The sequence below is a fragment of the Pelophylax lessonae genome (genome assembly GCF_965119305.1).
Source record: "Pelophylax lessonae genome assembly, contig: HAP1_SCAFFOLD_510, whole genome shotgun sequence".
Taxonomy (NCBI): Eukaryota; Metazoa; Chordata; class Amphibia; order Anura; family Ranidae; genus Pelophylax; species Pelophylax lessonae.
In genome coordinates this window covers 25,827-52,843 of record NW_028119835.1, presented here as the reverse complement: position 1 = coordinate 52,843, position 27,017 = coordinate 25,827, and the positions used below count along the sequence as shown (strand labels likewise).

General features: G+C 48.4%; 1 protein-coding gene across 1 annotated transcript in view; it reads left to right on the top strand.

Moving 5' to 3' along the window:
- Window positions 1-27,017, top strand: part of LOC309543919 (protein MTSS 1-like) — a gene marked incomplete at both ends in the record, with an annotated part of 50,606 nt that overhangs the window by 1,923 nt on the left and 21,666 nt on the right. The window lies entirely within an intron of this gene.

Genomic DNA, 27,017 nt, shown 5'->3' with positions numbered 1-27,017 from the left:
ACTTTTTTTCTCCAGTGTTCCTGTGAGATCTTCAAGCAAGAAAGCTGAACTGGGCGACGGGCTGAATGTTGAGATCCGGTGGTCACCCCAGTTCAGCCTACGAGCGCGTGCAGGCCATAGCTCCGCGCTGGGTCGGCCGCGACATAGTCCCACTGAAGGGACTGACCCTGCGAGTTAAACGTCTCGCTGAAACGCCAAAGACCATGAGTCACGGCGTCCGTATTGGTCGACAGCCCTCCTACCTCAGTGGAGAGGGGTACTGTCAGGAGTTGGCGCCCGCCTGGTTCCGGTATGGTGAGTAGTATGTTCCCCCTTTCCCCCTGACGGGTCTTGTGGTGAACGCGGGCCCCTCTCTGTAATGGTAAGGATGGGTTCCCCTCCATCCTATAACATAGCACAGATCCCCCTATATTGAATGTGATTTGTGTGGACAAAAAGCCAGTAGGCTTGGTTTGGGAGCTGACAATCTAATTACAAAGTATGTTTAAATGATTGTAATATGTGGCAGCAATGAAATCTTACGGTGAGAATAGAAGTATCTTACCTGTCAGAAGCCACAGGACATGTATGCGGCTTGCCAGGTCATTCCTCCAGCTGAAGCATGTCTCCCGACGGCCACGCGGTTCCGCCAGGGTTCGGTACCGCCGGTCAAGCTGATCTCCATGAGAGAAAGAGATTGCGATGCCTAGTTACTCTGCAGGACGCCGCTATGCTGGAACAGACCGTCGTAGATCGCGCGAGGCCGCCATTTTGGCGTAGCCTCGTGTCTGCAGCATGGGGGCAGCCATGTTTGAGGTGACTCAAACACCTCGTGGAGCTAGGGGAGGCGCCGGAAGGCGTGCAGAGGGGCGGAGCCGCCTCCTTTCTTCCCGGGCAGCCAGCCAAAAGACTTACTGTTTGTGGAGACAGCGCTGTAACCTGTTGCAGTGAACTCTGAGCATCAAGTGGTGAGCCTGGGGGTCTATCTCTCTCTCTCTCTCGCTCGATAGGGATCCCTAGCAGGTAACACTGAGGGGCTTTTGTGGCACTGGGGGTCTGAAAAAAAAAAAATTTATTTTTATTTTGGATTGAATTTTCCGGGTAGTTACTGGAATCATCATGGACCCTGCCACACAAGTACCCCCACCTGCTTCCCTCGAGGGGGCCACGGGACCCGCCGGTGCACAGAGTATGGATGCATTTACAGCAGTTTTGGAGTCTTTGGTGGCTCGGGTGGAGATGGCCTGTCAGGGACGGGGGTCAAGAAAGCGACCCCCGCCTACCCTTATATTATCGGACACTTCAGAGTCTGAGATGGTCATTGCAGCTGCAGGTCCCTCTGCAAGGGCTGTTGTCTCAGGTAAAGTTCCCTCAGACAGTGAGGAGGACGTTAATACTTCCGCCATAATTCGGGAAGAAGCTTTGGTGGACGCGCTAGTTGTGGCGGTTCAGGAAACATTAAGACTTGAGGTTTCACCGGCAGAGGCAACTGAAACAGAGATTCCCTTTGGTACTAACAAACCCACCAAGACGGTGAAGGTTTTTCCTGTACCCAAGTGTTTTGGTAATAAAATTAAAGAAGAATGGGAGCATTCTAAGCGTACCTTTACTATTTCCAAACGCATTGCTAGACGCTATCCGTTTGAGGAATCCCTCATTAAGAAATGGACGGTACCACCAGTGGTGGACCCACCTATTTCCAGGCTGAATAAAGCCACGGTTATTCCAGTAGAGGACACTTCGTCCTTTAAGGATCCGGTGGATCGGAAGGTGGAAGCGGAGTCCCGCACTATTTTTTCCCTGATAGGGTCAGCATTTAGACCAGTAATTGTCATTGGTCTAGTTTCCCAGACACTTACGGAATGGGCGAGATTGGTGCGCCATGACCTGAAGGGGAAAGATATCCCCCAGGGAACATCTGATTTAATGGAACAGATCATACAAGGACTACAGTTTATCTGTGATGCAGCCTTGGATGCTACCCCTCTATTGGGGCATGCATCTATGTCAGCGGTAATCCTCAGACGTGTGCTGTGGTTGAAGTGCTGGTCAGCGGACCTAGGTTCCAAAAAGACCTTAACGAATCTCCCCTTTCAGGGGAATCGCTTATTTGGGGTCACCCTAGATGAGATCATTAAGGATGCCACTGGAGGCAAGAGCACTTTCTTGCCAGGCAAAGGCAAGGCTCCTCCAGGGGGGTTCAAGAAGGGCTGGTCGGACAAACAGAGGACCGACTCAGCCAAACCCGAAGCAAAGGATTACACAGCCTGAAGGTGCGCCCCCACCCGGTTTGAGGGTGGGGGGACGTTTTCACCGGTATCCAGGACATTAGATCGAGCATCGACTACTGCTACCGGTGCGATTCTTCCCTTCCAACTTTTAAGTACTACAGGGAGCGGTAGTCACCGTTCCCTGAACAGATCTTTTCCTTTACCTTTTCCAAAGATTAGTCTCCATTCCCCACAGGAATCTGATCCGGTTGACCAGACAGACCAAGAAGCCTCTAGCCAGGTGACTTCGGTCCCTGAGGTTCAACCAGGAAAGATCACCGTTCCTGATAGGAATCAGGTGTCTGATAAATGTGTGGGAACAGAAAACGACCCGACTTTCTCGGATGGTCGGGGCCAGATATCTCTAGGGACGCCTGGTTCAGATCCAGTTAGCGCCAGTGGTCCTAGAAATTCTAGGCTGGCCTCGTCAAGCCGGCCTGGCCGACTTGGACATGCTAGTCGCAGACGTTCCGTGGGAACTTCGTCTCAGGGAGTGTCTGCGGTCTCAAGGACCAATCTACCATCGTGCTTTACAATCGCTGGTTTTAATGGCCTGGCCATTGAGACCCAAGTACTGAAGGACAGAGGGTTGTCAGCTTCAGTCATTCCTACCCTTATTAAAGCAAGGAAAGCGACTTCCAGCAAGGTCTATTATCACACATGGAAGACTTATATTGCGTGGTGCAAATCTTTAGGATTTCCTCCACGTACCTATTCGGTGACTCGAATATTGGCCTTTTTGCAAAAAGGGGTTGAGCAGAAACTAGCCTTGAGCACCATCAAGGGTCAAGTTTCAGCATTAGCAATCTTCTTTCAGAAACCTTTAGCTACCAAGTCCTTGGTGCGGAATTTCATCCAGGGGGTGCGGCACCTGGCTCCACCAGTCCGCGCGCCCTTACCGCCCTGGGATCTTAATTTGGTTTTGTCGGTTCTACAGAAACCTCCCTTTGAAAAGATCAGGGAGATTCCCTTGCTTACTTTATCCCAGAAGGTGGCCTTCTTGGTGGCTATCACTTCTGCTCGCAGGGTGTCAGAACTGGCTGCATTATCATTGCCAGACCCCATACTTAGTGATTCATAGGGATAAGGTAGTGCTTCATCCTAAGCCATCCTTTCTTCCTAAGGTGGTTTCAGATTTTCATCTGAATGAAGATATTGTACTACCTTCCTTGTGTCCTCAGCCCAATCATCATCGGGAACATGCGTTGCATTCCTTGGATGTGGTTCGGGCAATCAGGGTATACCTGAAAGCTACAGAATCATTCCGTAAGACGGATTCACTTTTTGTGATCACGGATGGCCCCAGAAAGGGGTTGCCTGCATCTGCCTCGACTATCTCCAAATGGATCAGACAGACGGTGGTACAGGCTTATTCTATTAAGGGTCGGAGTCCTCCGTTCCCTGTTAGGGCGCACTCCACTCGAGCGCTCAGTACTTCCTGGGCCTTCCGCCATCAGGCGTCAGTAGTCCAGGTATGTAAGGCGGCCACCTGGTCGTCGGTTCATACCTTTACAAAATTTTATAAAATTGATGTGATGGCATCGGCGGATGCCTCATTTGGCCGCAAGGTTTTGCAGGCCGCAATTTGAGGAGACCGGAGGTCTACCTCGAGGATTTTTTCTGTTGAAAAATTTTTTTGTTGAGTCTCATCATTGAGGATGAGCATTGTAAAACTTCTAGTTGGCACCGGTTGGGCCTTCTAGATTGGATTTAATTTCCATTTTCCCCACCCCTCATTTGTGGTACTGCTTTGGGATGTCCCGAAGGTGCTGAATCACCGAGGACTACGTCTGTCAATGAGCGATAGAGAAAAATGGATTTTTGTAAAATCATACCGTAAAATCCTTTTCTCTTAGCTCATTGACAGACGTAGTACCCGCCCCTCTGTTTTGGAGTTGGGTTGGGTTAAATTCTCTAAACACTGCTTTGTGACATAACTGATTTGCTGTGGCAGAGAGAGAGGGGATATACCCTCGGGGACTGCCCCTAGGGTGTGGCCAGAGCATTTTATTTCCTGTCTAGTCCTACTCCTGTGGAGGGCAGCATAACCCGAAGGTGCTGAATCACCGAGGACTACGTCTGTCAATGAGCTAAGAGAAAAGGATTTTACGGTAAGATTTTACAAAAATCCATTTTTCCATATTGGATAGAGTAAAGGAGAATTCTAACCCTTATAAGGTTTGTTTTTGCTATCTTTGTCCCATTGGGGAGATTCCCCTTCACCTTCTGTCCCACAGCCAAATAGGAAGTAAGAGGAAATCTCTGCAAATAAAGGGAATCTCTTTGGAAGCCCCAGGTTATCAGAAATAGTGTCCACATTGGAAGATTCCCCTCTTACTTTTCTGGGGACAACCCAAAATGTGGGATTTTCCTTTACTTTCATTTTCAATAATGGCAAATAGGACAAATGGAGGCGGTGAATCTTCCTATTGGGGATACAGGCAGAAATAAAAACTGACAAATATTCTTTTTCTTCTCCCCTCTATCCAAAATGAAATAAAAGTTTTGCCTTTAGTTATCTAAAATGTCTTTGAATGATGTATCATTAACAGTACCCTTAAAGTATAACTGTCCACTTCAAACCTTGTGGTAACCATTGTGGAAAGTCCTTCTGATCCAGCATACCTGTATACAGAGCCAGGTCCATAAAGACATGGTTTGGTGAGTTTGGTGTAGAGGAATTTGAATGGCTTGTATGAAGCCCTGACCCCCAATCTTCCTGAACACCTCTGGGATATATTGGAACACCAGTTACAGTGGAGATCAAAAGTTTGGGCACCCCAGGTAAAAATTTGTATTAATGTGCATAAAGAAGCCAAGGAAAGATGGAAAAATCTCCAAAAGGCATCAAATTACAGATTAGACATTCTTATAATGTCGACAAAAGTTTGATTTTATTTCCATCATTGACACTTTCAAAATTATAGAAAACAAAAAAATGGCGTCTGCAAAAGTTTGGGCACCCTGCAGAATTTATAGCATGCACTGCCCCCTTTATAGCATGCACTGCCCCCTTTGCAAGGCTGAGACCTGCCAGTGTCATGGATTGTTCTCAATCGTCGTCTGGGAAGAACAGGTGATGTCAATCTCAACGGTTTTAAATGCCCAGACTCATCTGATCTTGCCCCAACCATCAGCACCATGGGATCTTCTAAGCAGTTGTCTAGAAAACTGAAACAGAAAATAGTTGACGCTGACAAAGCTGGAGAAGGCTATAAGAAGATAGCAGAGCGTTTTCAGATGTCAATATCCTCTGTTTGGAATGTAATTAAGAAATGGCAGTCATCAGGAACAGTGGAAGGTAAAGCAAGATCTGGAAGATCAAGAAAAATATCAGACAGAACAGCTCGCAGGATTGTGAGAAAAACAATTCAAAACCCACGTTTGACTGCACGATTCCTCCAGAAAGATCTGGCAGACACTGGAGTTGTGGTACACTATTCCACTATAAAGAGATACTTGTACAAATATGGTCTTCATGGAAGAGTCATCAGAAGAAAATCTCTTTTACGTCCTCACCACAAAAATCAGCGTTTGAACTTTGCAAATGAACATATAGACAAGCCTGATGCATTCTGGAAACAAGTTCTGTGGACCGATGAGGTTAAAATTGAACTTTTTGGCCGGAATGAGCAAAGGTACGTTTGGAGAAGAAGGGGCACAGAATTGAATGAAAAGAACCTCTGTCCAACTGTTAAGCATGGGGGTGGATCAATCATGCTTTGGGGTTGTATTGCAGCCAGTGGCACAGGGAACATCTCACGAGTAGAAGGAAAAATGGATTCAATAAAATTTCAGCAAATTTTGGATGGTAACTTGATGCCATCTGTGAAAAAGCTGAAGTTAAAGAGAGGATGGCTTCTACAAATGGATAATGATCCTAAACACACCTCGAAATCCATGGGGGATTACATCAAGAGGCGTAAACTGAAGGTTTTGCCATGGCCTCACAATCTCTTGACCTCAACATAATTGAAAATCTATGGATAGACCTTAAAAAAACAGTGCGTGACAGACAGCCCAGAATTCTCAAAGAACTGGAAGACTTTTGTAAGGAAGAATGGGCAAAGATACCTAAAACAAGAATTAAAAAAAACTCCTGGGCTGGCTACAAAAAGCGTTTACAAGCTGTGATACTTGCCAAAGGGGGCAGTACAAGATATTAACAATGTAGGGCGCCCAAACTTTTGCAGATGCCATTTTTTTGTTTTCTGTTATTTTGAAATTGTAAATGATGGAAAAAAAATTAACGTTTGTTGACATATTATAAGAATGTCTAATCTGTAATTTGATGCCTTTTGGAGATTTTTCCATCTTTCCTTGGCTTCTTTATGCACTATAATACAACTTTTTACCTGGGGTGCCCAAACTTTCGATTCCCACTGTATGATCCAGGGCTTCTCACTCTACATCATTGCTTTTTCCCCACCAATTTGGTTTTGGCTAAATGGGTATAACCCCCCCCCCCCCCAATACCCCACGCCAAAATCTTATGGAAAGCCTTCCAAGTAGTGTGGAGGCTGTTATAACCCCCCAAAGGTGGCCATCTCCCCATATAAGTGCCCATGGTTTTGTAATGAAATGCTAACAAGCCCATATAGGTGTCATGGTCAGGAGCCCACACACTATTGGCTATAAAGTGTTTTTCTTGTTTTCATATGTAATCTTCTGTACTTCAGTGTGCAGAAAATAAAAGTGTATAATTAATCAAACGTTTAGCCACTTGCCGACCAGTCACTGGGACTGTACTGCGGCAAAGTGGCTCGATTCCGTCCAGCGACGTAGACCTTCGCTGGACTCCTCCCCTTGTGGGCGGCGCTCGCGCACCGCCGGAGGCTCGCTCCTGCTGTTTTCAGTTACAGCGGGAGTCGGGCCAGGGGAGGAGCAGCGGCGATCGCCGCTGCTTTTCCCCGATCGCCAGGAAATCGAGTTTGCAGGTCCGCCTGCTTGTGTAAACAGAGCGGGCGGATCTCCCAAGTGACAAACAGTGACAGATTGCAGGGTTCAACATAGCTGAACCTGCAATCTGTCCCTGTGTCACTCAGTCACCTCCCCCCACACACGTCAGTAAGCACCAGGCATACATTAACCCCTCCCTCTCCAATAAAATTAACCCCTTCCCTGCCAGTGTAATTTTTACAGTAACAGTGGATATTTATAGCACTGGTTACTGTAGTAATGTCACTGGTACCCCCAAAAGTGTCAAAAATGTCAGTCAAGGGTCCGATCTGTCCGCCGCAATGTCGCAGTCCCGCAAAAAAAATCGCAGATCGCCGCCATTACTCATTAACAAAAATGACAGAAATCTTTCCCTTAGTAAACGCAATAACTTTTGCGCAAACCAATCAAAATACGCTTATTGTGATTTTTTTTACCAAACATAGGTAGCAGAAAACAAATTGGCCAAAAATTTAAAAAAATTTTGATTTTTACATTTTTTTGGGGGGGAATTTCATATAAAAAAATGTGAAAAATATTGTTATTTTTTCAAAATTTACGCTCTTTTTTTGTTTATAGCGCAAAAAGTAAAAATCGCACAGGTGATCAAATACCACCAAAAGAAAGCTCTGTTTGTGGGGAAAAAAGGACGTAAATTTTGTTTGGGTACGGCGTCGCACGACCGCGCAATTGTCAGTTAGTCGCACAGTGCCGAATCGCAAAAAGTGGCCTGGACGTAAGACAGCAAAATCCTCCGGTGGTAAAGTGGTTAAAGACCAACTCGGGTCTAATGGAAAAATAATGCTTTATTGAAATAACCTTTTATATAATCAGTCATCTTTTTCGCAGCTGATTTGCAGTGCAAGGCTTGGTGCCCTGAAAAAATATTACATATGCCCAGGGCTTTTTTTAGGCGGGAACACGGGGGAACGCAGTTCCGGCACCTCCAGCACTGAATGTATGACATGGCAAGGGGTTCTTGGGTGTGCTGGAGGGTCTACCGATGCTTGCTGCTGGGGGATCTATTGTTGCTGGAGGGGATCTATTTTTGCATACCAATCTATTGTTGCTGGTGGAGGATCTTTTGTAACTGGGGGTTAATTGTGACTGGCAGGGATCTACTGTTTAGGGAGGGGTCTGCTGTTGCTGGCTGCTGGAGAGTCCATTGTGGCTAGCCGCTGGGAGATCTGTTGTTGCTGCTGGGGGTCTGTTGTTGCTGGAGAGGGGGGGGGGGGTCATTTGCTGCTGGCTGTGGGGGATCTATTTTATTGCTTTTCTTGCTATCATTACCAGATTCCATACTACAAAACGATACTTGGCCCTATATTCTCCAAAAGGGTCTATACTGGGAGCTGGGTAGGGAGGGTGAAACCAAGGGTCAGTGCTCGGAGGTAGGTAGGGGGCAAAGTGACTTAGAACGGGGAGTTCCTGCACCTATTCTCTGAGAAAAAAGCCCTGCATATGCCCATCTTCTCCCCCATATGATGATTAACCACACAGCAAAATAAGGCTACTGGGATCAACCTGAGATCTCTTTATGCAGAATCCAGTGGATTGTACAAGACACACAAATTCCCTGCATATTTTGCATTAAAATATATGGAAAATTTAGACTAAAATATTCTGCTTAGCCTGTTCTGTTGCACTGGTGAGAGGTGTTTCACCTGCTATGGATCTGACATGCAAAGAAGACCCAACAGAGGAAAAAATTGTCTATTGTGAGTGGAGTTACTTTTTAAAGCTCATCTCTGGGAATTTTGTAAAACCTACCCATGCAGTCCCCCCTTCCCCCTTAGGTCGGGGGTTAGAGGGATAAGCTATAATACTTACCTTTTTCCTTGCTCTAGCGCTCTTTCAGATCTCTCCTCTTCTCTCTGAATCTCTTAACTTGTGGGGAGCTCTCCCCATCATCATGTACAATGCAAGACTATTGGCCCTGCGCTGTATGTGATGACATCAGAGTATGACTGCCGCATGGAGAGGCAAAAAGAAGAGGTTCAGGGATCAGTCAAACAGAGTGGTGGGATCCTGCTGGAGCAAAGAATAAGGTAAAGCTGGCCATAGTCATGACCAATGTAGAATAGATGTCACCCCCAAACTCTTAGGCTGCTTAAAGCCAAAGGCTCCACCCCCATGCCATAAACCTTTCCCTTTACCTAAATAATTGAGACCACACCGTGCTTGGAGTTAATTGGCCACAGCAGCCATTTTATTAACCCTTTTACCTTAAAATTAACATAAGGAGAAAAAACATTCCTTACAAACATAAAACAATCAGTCATTAGGCCTGTTGGTCTTTGAGGCTCCTCCAAATAATTCCAAATCCTGCACTGCGGGACCTGTGCCCTGATAGGCCTCCAGCCGCGTCACCGGCTCGGAGACAAACCACTCCCCGCAGTGCCACCATTTTGAATTCCATTTAAACTGACATTAAATGGAATGCACCATAGGGACCCATACCAACGATGAGTCCCAACCATACCCTTATCCTAAACTGTTCACCTCCCCCGCCAGCAAAGACCAACAAAACGCCACCAGCACCCAAGGGTGACACCTTACCCTTGCGTGCCCCTCCAAACCCTCAAGGCTCGCTGGATCCCATCCTGTAATCCCAGGGCCCATAAATCTATACCCACCGCATTGAGGTGGACTCCATCATCCCGCAGATACCGCCATGTGTCCACTTCCAACTCCAGGTGGCGAACCACCAACCCCCCATTCCGACACACAAAGCGCCCCACTTCCTTGTTCAACTTAATCCGAGCCTTATTAAGGCGCGCGACCGACCTGGCCATGCGCCAGGACGTGCGGGCCACCATATCCGACCAAACTACAAGCAGCGCCGGAAAAGCCGTGCGCAGCCGAAGGAAATCCAACTTTATGTCCCTGATCAAGGCCCGCGCGGACCTGGCCCCCAAATCGTTGCCCCCGGCATGCAGCACCAAAACATCTGGCTGCCTGTCCAACCGGGCGAAACGATGCACTTCGGGAAGGACCCTGCCCCAAGTAAGCCCCGGCACCCCCAGCCACCTGACACAAGCCTCGTGCCGAGAAAAACCAAGTTGTCTACCATTAGGACGCACATCAGCTCTCCGGGCCCCCCAGAAAACATACGAGTGTCCCACGATCCAAACAAGGCAGGGTTCCAAACCTACAAGAAAAGGGGACAAAAGGAAAAGAAAACCAACCAATAATCAGATAACCAGCCGGGCCCACACCCCCCCAGCGACAAAACCACCCCCCGTACATACCCTACACCAACAGCTGTGGACGAACGTACAACAAGAACCTCCTAGACTCCCAGCGCCCAATGCGTTTGACCGCATCGTCATTCAATCCCCAGCGTGCAGCCTCAGTGGCCGCCCCGATCCGAAAGGAATGAGATGCAAACCTACTGGCATCCAAACCCAAAGAGCCCACACACCTTCTGAACACCGATACAAATTGAAAACGAGATAACGACGACCCGTCCGCATGCATTAAAAATGAACCGGGCCGCGAAGGGCGGAGTGCCCAGTAATCCCGAACCGCCCCTACCGGGCACAGCGGTGAAGACGGCACCGCGAACAACCGGACACGGACCCCCTTGCCACTCTGGTCCGTTTTGGACCGTCGAAGGAGGATAGTAACCCCCTCCCGACCGACAGAGACATCCTGACCCAATAGGCCCCCCGGCACCGTCCGGGAGGAGCTGACCAATTCCCCAATCCGGAAAGCCCCGAAGAAAGCGAGAGAAAAGGCCGCCTTAAACAACACCACCTCGTAACTCGAGGCGCAGTGCTCCCCCAATTGCCGGCAGACGTCCTGCAAAAGAGCGAAGGACACCGGGCGCCTAGTGTCCCTCCTCCGATAAGCCCTGGAATAGCCCCGTAACGCTTGTCTCACCACGAAGTCCTTCGTGTAATCCTGACAACCCAGAAATTTAAACAGAAAGGCCAGGCCGGACAACTTGCGAGCCACAGCGGAAGCCGACGCGCCCCTCTCAAAATGATCAGAGACAAAAGAAAGTAACACCCACCTGACCTCCGGACCCAGAGGATCCACCGATGCCACCCGCAACACCTCGAGCCACTCCAACCATACCTTGCAATAAGCCGACCACGTGGACTCGCTCACCGACTTCCTGATCCATCCAGCGAGGACCCCAAGGCAATCCCCCATAGCCACTCCGGACACGTGACTCCGCGTTGCTCCGCTGCCGGTGCCAACTCCCGGAACCTGTCCCACTGAAAACGAGACAGCGCGTCAGCAATATCATTCTTAACCCCCGGAATGTGCACAGCGTACAGGAAAACATTCAACCGTAGACACCGCAAAACCAAATACCTGAGGAGGCGCACCACCGGCTGAGACGAAGCCGACGCGCGGTTGATCACCTGAACCACCCCGAGATTGTCGCAATGGAGGCGAACCTTCAGGTTCCTGAACTCCGCCCCCCAAATCTCCAGGGCCACCACCACCGGGAACAGTTCCAGCAACACCAAGTTGCTGACCAGCCCCGCTACCTGCCATGCCCCCGGCCAAGGGGCGGCGCTCCACGCCCCCCGGTGAAAAGCCCCGTACCCCGCCGAACCAGCAGCATCGGTAAACAGTTCCAAATCAAAGTTGCTGATCGGCCCGGCCATCCACAAGGATCTACCATTGTATGTGGCCAAAAAACCGTGCCACAGACGCAAGTCATCCCTGTGTTCCCTGTTGAGCCTGACGAAGTGAGTGGGCAACTTCACCCCCGAAGTCGCCGCCGACAGCCGTCGGCAGAAGACCCGGCCCATGGGCATAATGCGGCAGGCAAAATTCAATTTACCCAGCAACGACTGCAAGCTGCGCAACTGAATCTTGCGCAAACCCAGCACCCCTTCAATTTCAGCTCTCAAAGCCCCCAATTTATCCTCCGGTAGGCGACACTCCATGGCCTCCGAATCCACGACAATGCCCAGGAAGCTGAGCACCGTGGTCGGGCCTTCCATCTTGTCGGGGGCCAACGGAATGCCGAAGCTCCCGGCCACATGCTGCAACGTGGCAAGCAGGATCGCGCACCCGTTGGAAGCGGGCGGGCCCACACACAGAAAGTCGTCCAAATAGTGGATCACCGAATTCACACCGGAAACCTCCCGAACCACCCACTCCACAAAGGAACTGAAGGTCTCAAACAGCGCGCATGATATGGAGCAGCCCATAGGAAGGCAGCGATCCACATAATACGCCCCCTGCCACCGGCAGCCCAGCAATCGAAAACTGTCCGGGTGAACCGGGAGCAACCTGAACGCCGCCTCAATGTCCGATTTGGCCATCAAGGCCCCCCGCCCATAATGTCGCACCCAGGCCACCGCGGCGTCAAAGGAAATGTAAGACACCGTACAGGCCTCCGGGTCGATGGCGTCATTCACAGACCCACCCTTCGGGAAGGAGAGGTGGTGAATGAGGCGAAACTTGTTGGGTTCCTTCTTGGGAACCACCCCCAACGGCGAAACCACCAAGTCACGCACCGGCACCTCCGAGAACGGGCCCGCCATGCGACCGAGAGCCACTTCCTTGTGCAACTTATCCGACACCACCAAAGGGTGGCGCAATGCCGAACGCAAATTCCTCGCCACCGGCGGCACCGAGGCCAAAGAGCAAGGGATACGAAAACCCACCGCAAAACCCTCCCACAGAAGTCGAGCAGCCGCCCTATCGGGGTACCTATCTAGAAAAGGCCGCAGCCTTTCCACCCTCACCGGCGTCGTCCCCTTTGTGCGAAGGCTCTCCGGACCGCCCTTTTCCGGACTTAAAACACCGAGCCAAGGAATGGGAACCTCCGCAACCGGAGCATTCATGTTTGAAGCGACATGTGCCACCGAACTTACAGGAACCCTCATTAAATTGCCAGCAGAAACCCCTCCTCTTTGCGGCCGGCTGTCCCGGGGTCGCAGAACCACCGGCCCCCCCTGGAAAAAACTGATTCGGAGCCTTCGCAGACGACATGAGCCGCATCCACAGGCTGATGTCCTTGTGGTCCCACCGCAAGGACGGCCTAACCGCCTTCCGCTGCCGGAACTGTTCGTCGTACCGCAGCCACGCCGACCCCCCGTAAACCCGATAGGCTTCCCCTACAGCGTCCATGTAGCAGAACAGGGCCGAGCAGTTTTCCGGCGCCTTTTCCCCTATGACGCCCGCCAGAATGGCAAAGGCCTGCAGCCAATTGGCGAAGGTCCGAGGGATAAGCCGATAGCGTCGCGCCTCCTCGTCCTCCTTCTTGCGCTCCTCCGGTTTAACTCTGTCCAGGTGAAACTTCTCGAGGGGCAACAGCGTGAAGATTTCCACGTACTCACCCTTCCAGATCTTCTCCCGGACTTCCTGCTTCAAATGTGCCCCCAACGGGCCCTCAAAACAAACATATACCTCACCTTTCGCTGAATCGTCCAGGCGAACAGCGTCCGCCTTCCCCTCCTTCGCCGTCCCGGTCTTGTCCCCCGTCGCCCCGGCCGTCACCGCCACCACTGCCGGAGCACCAACAACCTGGGGAGGGGCCCCAGCCCCCCCCGCAACTAGCCCCGTGGAAGACGGCCCCGCCAGCCCCGGGGCCCCCCCCGGCTCCGTGCCCGAGCCCCCCGCCGGAGGCACCCAAGCCGCGGCTGGAGACAAGCGGCCCCCGTCCCCCGGGGGCAAACGCCCCAAGAGGTCCCGTAGACCCAGGAGGAAGCCCCTCAAACCCCCATTATCACCCCCTTCCGGGGTCCCCGCCCCCACTGGCCGGGACACCCCCACCCCCCGAGCCCATCCAGCACTCCCACCCCCCACATCAAACAAGCCCCGCAAATCAGACAAAGCCAGAGAAGGAATTGTGACCTCACCTGTCTGCCCAGGGGGGGCGCCCCCAGCCGCCGATCCAGCCTCCCTCGTCGCCGACCGACCACCGACATCCTCTTCCACATCCGATCCGGACACTTCGCCTTCCGAACGATCGTCCCCGGGCACCGCCGACATCCGTCCACCAGGTGTCGCACTCCCGCCATCTGCAGAGCCGAGCGACAGGCGTCCACGCCCCCGTACTCCAGCTCCGCCCGACGGAGACCTCTGTGAACCAGCCGAACTTCCGATGACCCGGCCACGTGACTTGCCCCGCCGCGTCATCTCTCTGCGCCCAGCCGAGGCCGACTCCGAGTCCCGCCGATCACTGCTGCCACCGGCCGCCATGAAGCCGCTCCCACGCCGAGGCACCCCTCCGACCGGAGCATCGCCAGTAGGGGAGCCCGCCAGTCCAGTAGCACCCCGGCGAGAGGGACGGGGAGAGACCGAAGGCCGCCTCCCCCCACTACCCCCAGAGCTCCGTCCATGCAGAGGATTCCTCCCAGAGGCGCGCACGGCCGCAGCAGGAGTACGCTTAGCCGGCGGCCCTGAAGGGTCCCTGTCGGGGCTCCTAGGATGACGCTGAGCTCGAGGGGAAGGGTCCGGTGAAAAACGCTCCGGCGGCCGTGACCGCCGAGCCCGCGGGACCGCAAGCCCCTCCGAATCCTGTGCAGAGTCCTGAACCCCCATCAACGTGGAGACCTGGGACCGGAGCCACTCAGTCCCCTTCACCGCGGCAGCGGCCTTAATTTGCTCCAGCAAAACGTCCAAATCCGCCATCACAGACCAGGGAAGCTGAGGTGAGATGCTCTGCAGTGAAAAAGGTGGGTGACCAAGCTTCTTCTTCCTTCGTCCGTTGAACTTCCACTGACCTCCAATCTGAGGGGCCACCCCTCCTAACTGTACCTCAACCCCTCCCAAACCTGATACACCAATCCCTGAATACCCCCCAACTCAAAACAATTTAATTTAACTCACACCTGCCCTGTCTCCCCTCTTCACATGGTCATGTCTGCCCTGCGCTATTTTTTTTTTTTTTTTTTTTTCTTTCGCTTCGGGCCTTGCTGGTGTTTTCTTTTTTTTTTTTCCTTGAGCCAGCAGGCTGAATGAAAAAAAAACTGACCGGTTCCTTCATCCACACAAGCGAGGTGGATGGAGGAATCCCCCCTTACAGGCGACATTGTGTTCTGACAGCAGGACTCAGGATTGGCTGCAGCCGCTGATCGACAAGTTTTCCAGCATGTCCTTTTGACAGAAGTCAGTCAAACAGTCGACTTCTGTTTAGTGCGGACAGGAACACGCTGATGGAAATTTGGCTGGTTCCTGCTGATCCAGCCAAATTTTAATCTCTCTATGGCCTCCTTAACCACTTAAGCCCTGGAAGATTTTACCCCCTTCCTGACCAGGCCCTATTTTGGGATTCGGCACTGCGTGAGTTTAACGGACAATTGCGCGGTCGTGCGACACTGTACCTAAACTAATTTGACGTCCTTTTTTTTCCCACAAACAGAGCTTTCTTTTGGTGGTATTTGATCACCTGTGCGATTTTTTTGATCATGCGCTATAAACAAAAGAGCGTCAATTTTGCAAAAATAAAAATATTTTTCACATTTTTTTATATGAAATTCCCCCAAAAAAATATAAAAATCAAAATTTTTTTTAACATTTTAGGCCAATTTGTTTTCTGCTACATATGTTTGGTAAAAAAAAAAAAAAATCGCAAAAAGCGTATTTTGATTGGTTTGCACAAAAGTTATTGCGTTTACTAACTAAGGGAAAGATTTTTGTCATTTTTGTTGTTTTTTTCTTTTTTTTAACGAGTAATGGCGGCGATCTGCGATCTTTTTTTTGCGGGACTGCGACATTGTAGCGGACAGATCGGACACTTGACTGACATTTTTGACACTTTTGGGGTTACCAGTGACATTACTACAGTAATCAGTGCTATACATATGTACTGTTACTGTAAAAATGACACTGGCAGGGAAGGGGTTAACTTTATTGGGGAAGGAGGGGTTAAGTGTGTCCCTAGGGGCGTGCTTCTAACTGTGAAGGGATGTGGCTTGTGGTGTAAGAACAGAGATATACGATTCTGCATAGCAGGACCGTATGATCTCTATTCTTACACAGGGGAGAATGGCAGGCGGCTTTGTTTACATTAGCCGCCTGCCTTTCTCCCGCTGTAACGGACAATCGCGAGTGCCCGGCGGACATCGGGTCCGCCGGGCACATGCGCGGGGGGGGGGGGGGTCTGTGAACGAGCGGGGGCGGGAGCTCGCCCCCTAGAGCCTCACGGGCGAGCGACGTAGACTTGCATCGCTTTGCCTGTGAGGGGCTGACTGCCGCAGTAAATATACTGAAGGCAGTCGGCAAGTGGTTAATGTCTAAACTGCTGGCAACAAAAGTGAGTACACCCCTAAGTGAAAATGTCCAAATTGGGCCCAAAGTGCCAATATTTTGTGTGGCCACCAGGGCTCGAGTCCTGCAGGAACGCATGGGAACGGCGTCCCCGCACTTTTTTCACAGCAGGAACGCCGTTCCCATTGCCAGCCGCGTCCTGCAGGCAGGGCCGCTGTCAAGGGGGAACCACAATCCCCCGCTGTGCAGAAAAAAAATGTCTCCGGGCCCCCCTGCGTTCCACGGGAGCGGGTAAAGTCAGTGGACTATTTTATCAGTTTTGGGTAGGCGGATTAATCCGCCGCAGCGCGCTATTCAATTCCAGCCTGGTCACCTGCCTTCAATGTGAATAGATGGTGACAGGCTGGGAACACTGTGGCGGATTAATCCGCCTACCCGAAACTGAAAAAATAGTCCACTGACTTTACCATCTCCCATGGAACACAGGGGAGCCGGGCCGGTGCTGTGGGCAGTCCAGGGCAGTGGCGTGGCGGCGACGGGGGGCCGGGTGACAGGTCGGTGTCCTGTACGGCGCTGCTGGGCCGCCTCTCTATGTGAAGGAAGCTGCAGTGCCACTGTGACAGCTCCTTCAGTTCGCGGGGAAAGAAGGTAAGTGCCTGCTGTCATGCTGTGCAGCCTCCTGTGTGCTGGATAGGAGGGGGATGGGGCAGCTGCATAAAGAGGAATTGATCTTTATGGAATTGATCTTTCCATATTCAGTGGCTGCAGGAGGAATATGGAAAGATCAATTCCTCTTTATGCAGCTGCCCCATCCCCCTCCTATACAACTTATTTTGCTGCCCCCCCAAGTGCTCTCTAGCCCCTCCTCCCAGTGCGCTCTTTAACCCCCCAGTGTCTTAGCCCCCCCCCTGCTCTTTAGCGCCCCCTCAGTGCTCTTTAACCCCCCCCGCTCTTTAATCCCCCCATGCTCTTTAGCCCCCCCACCCAGTGCTTTTCATCTCCCCCCATGCTCTCTGGCTCCTCCAGTCCCCCCCCCCCAGTGCTCTCCAGTTCGCCCCCTCCCCCTGTGTTCTCCATCCCCCTGGTTTCCCCCCCCCCCCCCCAGTCCTCTCCACTCCCTGCACCTTCCAACCCCCCTGCAATGCTTTCCAAACCCCCCTTAATTCTCTCCAGTCCCCCCCCCGTGCCCTTCAGTGCTCTCTGCTTTCCCTGGCCCCCCCTTGTGCTCCTCTATCTTCTATCATGTCTGCAGTCTCTGACCATCTTTTGTATCACGTCCTCAGTCTCTGACATATCACATATATGCAATGACAGACCTCACATGTGATGTGCAGCACACTGCTGTGCAAATCACACTAGTTATGCCCTCTCAAGAGTGAACCACAATGGATCACTTTTCAGAGGGTGTTTGCTAGGTGGCAAGGAAACATTATGATGCCTCCTCACCATCTAATGTAATTCTTAAAAACCTGCACCACCTGCAAAGGTTCCTCCTTATATCAGGACCCACCCCCTTCCTTAGTGTATTCGCTCTGCGGAAGGTGGTCTCTGGTCACCAGAGTCCCCCCTACATCAGAGTTCTCGGCATTCCCCTTTACATCAATCTGCAGGATTCCCCCTTACAGTGCAAGGGGGAACTCTGTGGACGCTGATGTGAAGGGGAGCTCTGATGTAAAGGGCAATGCTGCAGACCCTGATGTAAGTGGGAACTCTGATGTAAAGGGGAATGCAGTGGACTCTGATATAAAGTGGTCTCTGGTCACCTTATATCAGAGTTCCCTTTTAGAGCAAAATTCTTCTTTATATCATTATATCAGAGTTCCCTTGCATTGTAATGGGGAATCCTGCAGACTCTGATGTTCTTTGTTGGCTAGGTTATATTAACCTGACCTTCTTGTAAATGGAGAAATATGGCTTTTGACTTTTGTTTAACTTAAACACACATTGCTAATAGTGCTATCTACATGTTTATAATTTAAAATATTGATATTTGCACTGTTTACCACAGAATACGGGCATTTTAGGCACTTTTTTTGCAATGTCAAGGGGGGATCCTGGGTGAGTTCCCACACTTTTTTTCCCAGGACTTGACCCCTGGCGGCCACCATTATTTTCCAGCACTGCCTTTAACCCTCTTGGGCGTGGAGTTTACCAGAGCTTCACAGGTTGCCACTGAAGTCCTCTTCCACTCGTCCATGACATCACAGAGCTGGTGGATGTTGGAGACCTTGCGCTCCTCCACGTTCCGTTTGAGGATGCCCATAGATGCTCAATAGGGTTTAAGTCTGGGGACATGCTTGGCCAGTCCATCACTTTTACCCTCAGCTTCTTTAGCAAGGCAGTGGTCGTCTTGGAGGTGTGTTTGGGGTCGTTATCATATTGGAATACTACCCTGCGGCCCAGTCTCCGAAGGGAGGGGGATCATGCTCTACTTCAGTATGTCACAGTACATGTTGGCATTCGCGGTTCCCTCAATGAACTGTAGCTCCCCAGTGCTGGCAACACTCATGCAGCCCCAGACCATGACACTCCCACCGCCATGCTTGACTGTAGGCAAGACACATTTGTCTTTGTACTCCTCACCTGGTTGCCACCACACACGCTTGACACCATCTGAACCAGATACGCTTATCTTGGTCTCATCAGACCACAGGACATGGTTCCAGTAATCCATGTCCTTAGCCTGCTTGTCTTTAGCAAACTGTTTGCGGGCTTTCTTGTGCATCAACTTTAGAAGAGGCTTCCTTCTGGTGATGACAGCCATGCAGACCAATTTGATGCAGTGTGCGGCATATGGTCTTAGCACTGACAGGCTGACCCCCCACCCCTTCAACCTCTGCAGCAATCATACGTCTCTTTGCCAAAGACAACCTCTGGATATGACGCTGAGCACGTGACCTCAACTTCTTTGGTTGACCATGGCGAGGCCTGTTCTGAGTGGAACCTGTCCTGTTAAACCGCTGTATGTTCTTGGCCACCATGCTGCAGCTCAGTTTCAGGGTCTTGACAATCTTCTTATAGCCTAGGCCATCTTTATGTAGAGCAACAATTCTTTTTTGCAGATCCTCATAGAGTTCTTTGCCATGAGATGCCATGTTGAACTTCCAGTGACCAGCATGACAGCGTGAGAGCGATAACACCAAATTTAACATACCTGCTCCCCATTCACACCTGAGACATTGTAACACTAACAAGTCACATGACACCGGGGGGAGGGTGGCTAATTGGGTCCAAATTGGACTTTTTTCACTTAGGGGTGTACTCACTTTTGTTGCCAGCGGTTTAGACATTAATGGCTGTGTGTTGAGCTATTTGAGGGGACAACAAATATACACTTATACAAGCTGTACACTCACCACTTTACATTGTAGCAAAGTGTCATTTCTTCAGTGTTGTCACATGAAAAGATAGAATAAAATATTTACAAAAATGTGAGGCGAGATACTGTGTGTGCGCAAGCGTGTGAATGCATGTGTGTGTGTGTATATGTATGTGTACACAGGTGCATCCCATAACATTTTTATATCACCCAAAAGATAATTTATTTCAGTAATTCATTTCAAAAAGTGAAACTCATATAGATGCATTACACACACAGAGTGATAGATTTCAAACATTTCTTTCTTTTTATTTTGATGAATATGGCTTACAGCTAGTGACAACACAAAATTCAGTATCTCAGAAAATTGGAATATTTCATAAAACCAGGGCTTTTTTCCAGCGGGAACGTGGGGGAACGCAGTTCCGGAACCTCCAGTCTGAATGTATGCAATGGCAAAGGGGTGCTGGGGTCAGTGGGGTGAGCTGAAGGGCCTATTGATGCTGGCTGCTGGGGGATCTATTGTTGCTGAAGGGCATTTGTTGTGGGTGGGGCTATTGTTTCAGTGGAGGATTTATTATTGCTTGGGGGAATAGTTGCTGGGGGGGACTACTGTTGTATGGGGGGGGTCTATTGTTGCTGGAGGACATTTTGTTGTGGGTGGGGCTATTGTTGCAGTGTAGGATTTATTGTTGCTTGGGTGAACTATTGTTGTTGGGGGGCGATTGTTGCAGGGGAGGATTTATTGTTGTCCGGGGGCTATTGTTGTTGGGGGTCTATTGTTGCTGATAACAGGGGATCTATTTTACTTTTTTTTTCTATTGTTGCAGGGGAAGATTTTTTTTTTTTTTGTGGGGGGGGGGTGTCTATTGTTACTGATTCCAGGGGACCTATTTTACTGCTTTTCTAGTTATCATTAACAAATTCCATACAAATTATCTAGAACCACAACTTGATACTTGGTTCTGTATTCTCTAAAAAGGGGGGAGGGGGTACTGGGAGGTGGGCAGAGGGTGGAACCAAAGGACAACGCTTTTAGGTGGGTAGGGGGTGGAGACGAGGGGTGACTCAGAAGAGGGGAGTACCTGCACCTATTCTCGGAGAAAAAAATGTCCTGGACGCAGCCAACCTAGCGCGGAGCTAAAGTTAGGTTGCGCTTGCTGGCCAGACTTGGGAGGCCGTAAGGATCTAAGATATCCAGTGCCTGGCCCAGTTGATTGTTATTCTCACAGGAACAGAAAATAATAATAATTTTAAAAAATTCCATTTAAAAAGGGAAAAAAATGCCAGGGCCAGAGATCCCAGCAGGGAACCGGATCCTTATTCCTGACTAGGCAGAAAAAACTGAGGTCCTATAGCAGTAGGTGGGAAGTACACCCCCTAGGACTGCCCTAGGGGCGTAGTCAAATTTGTTTCCGCCTAGTCCTACTCCTATGGAGAGAAGCATAACCCAAGGGTCAAAGGAGATATGGAACTGTGTCCATCAATAAATAAAAGAGAAAATTGGGCTAACTTTACTGTTTCGTTTTTTTTTTTTAGTTTATGAATATTTCTTTTCCCAAAAAAAATGCGTTTTAAAAAAAACCGCTGTGCAATTACCGTGTGACATAAAAAATTTCAACACACACCATTTTATTCTCTAGGGTCTCTGCTGAAAAAATATATATAATGTTTGGGGGTTCTGAATAATTTTTCCATGTAGGAGCGAAGTGTCAGAATAGGTTTGGGAAGGAGGGGGTTAAAGTAAAAGTCTCTGTTTTTTTTTTTTTTTTTTTTAGTTAAAAATAACCAGCATGTAATACTTACCTCTGTGCAGTTGGTTTTTCACCGAGCAGCCCAGATCCTCTTCTTCTTGGGTCCCTCTTCGGCTCTCCTGGCCCCTCCCCCAGTGTAAAAATAAAAAAAAATTAAAATAAAATAAACAACAAAAAGTTAAAACGCCCCTGTCCCATCGCGCTCACACACAGAAGCGAACGCATACGTAGGTCGCATCCACATATGTAAACGAGGTTCAAACCACACATGCGGGTTATCCTAGCGAATGTTAGAGTGAGAGCAATAATTCTAGCACTGGACCTCCTCTGTAACTCTAAACTGGTAACCTGTAAAATTTTTTAAAGCGTAGCCTATGGAGATTTTTAGGTACTGAAGTTTGGCGCCATTCAGCGAGTGCGGGCAATTTTAAAGCGTAACATGTTAGGAATCTATTTACTCGACGTAAAATCATCTTTCATATTATACAGAAAAATCGGGCCAACTTTACGTTTTTTTTTTTTTTTCATGAAAGTGTTTTTTTTTCCAAAAAAAATTGGGTTTGAAAAATTGCTGTGCAAATACCGTGTGACAAAAAAAATAGCAATGACCACCATTTTATTCCATAGGGTCTCTGCTTATGTGCATATGTATGTATGTATGTATGTGTATATATATATATATATATATATATATATATATATATATATATATATATATATATATATATAATAATGTTTGGCAGTTTTGAGTAATTTGCTAGCAAAAAAAATGATGATTTTTACATGTAGGAGAGGATGGCCAGAATTCGCCTGGTATGGAAATGGTTGATAAAATAATAAACATTATTATATTATTATTATGATACAGGATTTAGTGCAACATATAAATCCAATTATTTATTTCCAAAAATCTTGATTTTATTATCACCTAAATTCTAATTAAAACAATCTATAAAGGAGTTATTTTTGTTGTTACAGAAGAGCTCATTTGCATCAAGAAATTACAAACACATTAACATGAATTAAAGTGGTTTTAAAGGGAAATGTTTTTTTTAAATAAAATAATATACATTATTATTATGATTATACAGGATTTAGTGCCAGCAGTTTGCACAGCACTATACAACGTTAGGGCGACATGTTATACTTACCTGCTCTATGCAATGGTACTGCACAGAGCAGCCCCGATCCTCCTCTTCTTGTGCCCCCTGCTGGTGCTCTCCAGTGCTGCCAAGGTGTGTGAAAGTGCACAGCCACCCGATCGTTTCCATCTGACAGCCAATAGGCGGTTTGTCAGATTTGCACACTTTCCCGGCTCCTGCAGTGTGTGTAACCCCCCCTACTGCTGCTGAAGTATGGCGTATGTCAGCGGCAGTAAAAGGGTTAATCACCATCCCCAAACAGCTCTCCTCCATGTACACCCCATAGAAGCGCAATGTAAATGACAGCCAGGAGGGGGCAGGATTTTTGAGAAAAAAAAATCTGATAATATCTGTGAATTGATAGAAGGAATGCAGACCCTCCAATCATTCCCAGCTGAGGAAGGGGCCACCATCGAGTTCTCTCATCAGACCTGCTGTTGCCAAGGTGCTGCACGTGATCAGTTACAGCAGCAGCCGTTTGAAAACATGCAGGTTGGGCTGAGTGCTGTCATCACACTGGTGACAGTTATCAGTTAGCTGGATGCACAGGCTCATTTGCATATCTCCGCAAAGGATTCTGGGTAATGGGTTTTGTCAGCTCAGGGTTGGTAGAAAGTGAATAATTTGGGTTTCTGGACGGTTTATAGAGCTGGAAGGATTGGGAAGTGATATACAAGCCAATAAGAAAGATTTTAATGGTTTCAAATTAGAGTCTCCATAAGTTGGAAAGCTTTGTAATTGGAGGGTTTTATATACAATATTGGATTCCTTAGTATGTAGAGCAGTTGGAGAGCAAGGGCCGTGGTTGGATGATAATGTGTAAGCACATAAGTACCATGTGTAAGCATCATGTATAAGTTGGAGCAACAACCCTCTGTGACAGCGCACCAGAGATAACATGGCGGAAGTAATACAAATGTGCAAGCACACAAATTGCAGCACAGCCCCTAGAAACTCAGCGCACCAGTAAGGCATGGTGGAATTAACACCATCTGTGAGCAAAGGCATGGTGGAATTATAACACCATCTGTGAGCCCATCAGTTGCTGGACCCTTCGCAGCAACCTAGCGCACTAAATAGCACAGAAAGAGGGGCCCCAAACAAAGTCTCCACCCGGATGTAGCCTCACCTCCTGCCCAAGTTTTTAAAACCACAAAAGCCTTTTCCTTGTTTTTTTTTAAATGGGTGGGGCTATTGTTGCAGTGGAGGATTTATTGTTGCTTGGGCGAACTATTGTTGTTGGGGGGGGGTCTATTGTTGCATGGGAGGATTTATTGGGGGGGGGGGGATTGTTGCAGGGGAGGATTTATTTTTGCTTGGGGGCTATTGTTGTTGGGGTTCTATTGTTGCTGATTCCAGGGGATCTATTTTACTGCTTTTCTAGTTATCATTAACAAATTCCATACAAATTACCTAGAACCACAACATGATACTTGGTTCTGTATTCTCTAAAAAGGGGGGGAGGGGGGTACTGGGAGGTGGGCAGAGGGTGGAACCAAAGGACAGCTCTCGGAGGTGGGTAGGGGGTGGAGACGAGAGGTGACTCAGAAGAGTCAATTTGTATATCATCAGAAAGATAATTTATTTCAGTAATCCAATTCAAAAGTGAAACTCCTATAGATGCATTACACACACAGAGTGATAGATTTCAAACATTTCTTTCTTTTTATTTTGATGAATATGGCTTACAGCTAGTGACAACTCAGAATTCAGTATCTCAGAAAATTGGAATATTACATAAAACTAGGGCTTTTTTTCAGCGGGAACGTGGGGGAACGCAGTTCCGGCACCTCCAGTCTGAATGTATGCAATGGCAAAGGGGTGCTGGGGTCAGTGGGGTGAGCTGAAGGGCATATTGATGCTGGCTGCTGGGGGATCTATTGTTGCTGAAGGGCATTTGTTGTGGGTGGGGCTATTGTTTCAGTGGAGGATTTATTATTGCTTGGGGGAATAGTTGCTGGGGGGGGACTACTGTTGTATGGGGGGGGATCTATTGTTGCTGGAGGACATTTTGTTGTGGGTGGGGCTATTGTTGCAGTGTAGGATTTATTGTTGCTTGGGTGAACTATTGTTGTTGGGGGGGGGGGGGCGCGATTGTTGCAGGGGAGGATTTATTGTTGTTGGGGGTCTATTGTTGCTGATAACAGGGGATCTATTTTACTGTTTTTTTCTATTGTTGCAGGGTAAGATTTTTTTTTTTGTGGGGGGGGGGGGGTCTATTGTTAATGATTCCAGGGGACCTATTTTACTGATTTTCTAGTTATCATTAACAAATTCCATACAAATTACCTAGAACCACAACATGATACTTGGTTCTGTATTCTCTAAAAAGGGGGGGAGGGGGGTACTGGGAGGTGGGCAGAGGGTGGAACCAAAGGACAGCTCTCGGAGGTGGGTAGGGGGTGGAGACGAGAGGTGACTCAGAAGAGGGGAGTACCTGCACCTATTCTCGGAGAAAAAAATGTCGTCCTGGTCGCGGCCAACCTAGCGCAGAGCTAAAGTTAGGTTGCACTCGCTGGCCAGACTTGGGAGGCCATAAGGATCTAAGATATCCAGTGCCTGGCCCAGTTGATTGTAATTCTCACAGGAACAGAAAATAATAAAATAATTAAAAAAAAATCCATTTAAAAAGGGAAAAAAATGCCAGGACCAGAGATCCCAGCAGGGAACCGGATCCTTACTCTTGACTAGGCAGAAAAAACTGAGGTCCTATAGCAGGAAGTGGGAAGTACACCCCCTAGGACTGCCCTAGGGGCGTAGTCAAATTTGTTTCCGCCTAGTCCTACTCCTATGGAGAGAAGCATAACCCAAGGGTCAAAGAAGATATGGAACTGTGTCCGTCAATAAATAAAAGAGAAAATTGGGCTAACTTTACTGTTTTTTTTTTTTTTTAGTTTATGAATATTTCTTTTCCCAAAAAAATTGCGTTTGAAAAACCGCTGTGCAAATACTGTGTGACATAAAAAATCTCAACACACGCCATTTTATTCTCTAGGGTCTCTGCTGAAAAAATATATATAAAGTTTGGGGGTTCTGAATAATTTTTCCATGTAGGAGCGAAGTGTCAGAATAGGTTTGGGAAGGAGGGGGTTAAAGTAAAAGTCTCTGTTTTTTTTTTTTTTTTTTTTTTAGTTAAAAATAACCAGCATGTAATACTTACCTCCTCTGTGCAGTTGGTTTTTCACCGAGCAGCCCAGATCCTCTTTTTCTTGGGTCCCTCTTCGGCTCTCCTGGCCCCTCCCCCAGTGTAAAAATAAAAAAAAATAAAATAAAATAAACAACAAAAAGTTAAAACGCCCCTGTCCCATCGCGCTCCCACACAGAAGCGAACGCATACGTAGGTCGCATCCACATATGTAAACGAGGTTCAAACCACACATGCGGGTTATCCTAGCGAATGTTAGAGTGAGAGCAATAATTCTAGCACTGGACCTCCTCTGTAACTCTAAACTGGTAACCTGTAAAAATTTTTAAAGCGTAGCCTATGGAGATTTTTAGGTACTGAAGTTTGGCGCCATTCAGCGAGTGCGGGCAATTTTAAAGCGTAACATGTTAGGAATCTATTTACTCGACGTAACATCATCTTTCATATTATACAGAAAAATTGGGCCAACTTTACGTTTTTTTTTTTACTGTTTTTTTTTTTTAATTCATGAAAGTGTTTTTTTTCCAAAAACATTGTGTTTGAAACCTTGCTGTGCAAATACCGTGTGATATAAAAAATAGCAATGACCACCATTTTATTCCATAGGGTCTCTGCTAATATATAATATTATGTTTGGCAGTTCTGAGTAATTTGCTAGCAAAAAAAATGCTGATTTTTACATGTAGGAGAGGAATGCCAGAATTCACCTGGTATGGAAATGGTTGATAAAATAATAAACATTATTATATTATTATTATGATACAGGATTTAGTGCAACATATAAATCCAATTATTTATTTCTAAAAATCTTGATTTTATTATCACCTAAATTCTCATTAAAACAATCTATAAAGGAGTTATTTTTGTTGTTACAGAAGAGCTCAACATTTGCATCTAGAAAATACAAACACATTCACATGAATTAACCACTTGCCGACCGAAGCACGACTATTTACTGCGGTGGTCAGCCCCTCACAGGCAGAGCGACGTAGGGCTACGTCGCTAGCCTGTGAGGGTCTAGGGAGTGAGTGCGCGCCACCGGACGCTCCCGCGTGGTCTCGGACCCCCCCGCGTGTGTGCCCGGCGGACCCGATGTCCGCCGGGCACTCGCGATCGTCCGGTACAGCGGGAGAAAGGCAGGCGGCTAATGTAAACAAGCCGCCTGTCATTCTCCCCGATGTAAGAATGGTGATCATACGGTTCTGCTATGTAGGACCGTTGATCACTGTTCCTACACCTCTAGCCACAGCCGATCACAGTTAAAACCACACCCCTAGGGACACA